A 1,146-nucleotide genomic window follows, 5' to 3' on the forward strand; every position below is an offset into this window, starting at 1 on the left:
AGTCATTTATGTGTCTAAAGAGAGATTGCTGCATTTGGTCCTCAGTGACCAACATGGGAAAAGATTGCCATCATATAGCTCTCAATATTAAATTATTCTTAAATTTCCCTTTTCCATTATTGATATGATATCAATGGAAAAAAAATGTTTCTTTATCCTTTCTTTCTTTCTTTGGTCAACACAACATCTATTTTGGAGAAGAAATTTTCTCTGTCGCTGAATTGTCCTGTAAATTATTTCAATTCTGTAGGCATTAGTTACTAAATTGGTCTATGGAATTAGGCACAGGTTTTGATAAAAGTGTGGCAAGAAAGTAGTTCCTAGAGGACCTTTGGGCTATGAAAACATGATTATTCACACACACAAATACACACACACACACACACACACACACACACACACACATATATATATATATATATATATATATATATATATATATCCTAGAGTATATTTGTAGAAGAAAAATTTGTCTTACTTGTAAATTTAAATGTATAGTTTTCCTCAAGTCTAAGTAATGGCGCTCAGCAATTTCCTTACCATATTACTGTCTTACTTATTTATTGTTTGTATTTAATGAGGAAATTTTGCAGTTATTTTAGTATGAAATCTCTGTTTTCATTTTGTTTTGTATTTTGTTCTAGGATTTTAGTTTGAAAGCAAGGAGTTATACTGTTTTATGTAAAATTTGTAAAGTTATACCATCTTTATATAAATATGCCAAATACCACTTGTTTTCAATTTTCTATAAAGTTATTCATCTAAATTTATTTTGATTTCTAAAACAGAATTATTGCAGGAGATTCATTGAATTCATGAATCTGTATGAGATTAATTTCCAAACAGATTCTCTCTCCTTAAGGCCTGCCTTTTGCTAAAGCTCATGACTTTCACCATAAAATCTATCCCTAGGTAGACCAATCAAATCACATTAAAAATCTTGATATTAACACACACGCCTATGAACACCTGATTTTTGACAAAACAGCTGAATTTATACAATGGAAAGAAGAAAACTGTCATAACTGGATGGTGGTGTGTAGAAGACTACAGATAGACTCATGTCTATTGCCATGCACAAAACTTAAGCACAAATGGATCGAAGACCTCAACATAAATCCAGCCACACTAAACATCTTAGAAGAG

Source organism: Phodopus roborovskii, unplaced genomic scaffold (genome assembly GCF_943737965.1).
Source record: "Phodopus roborovskii unplaced genomic scaffold, PHOROB, whole genome shotgun sequence".
Lineage (NCBI taxonomy): Eukaryota > Metazoa > Chordata > Mammalia > Rodentia > Cricetidae > Phodopus > Phodopus roborovskii.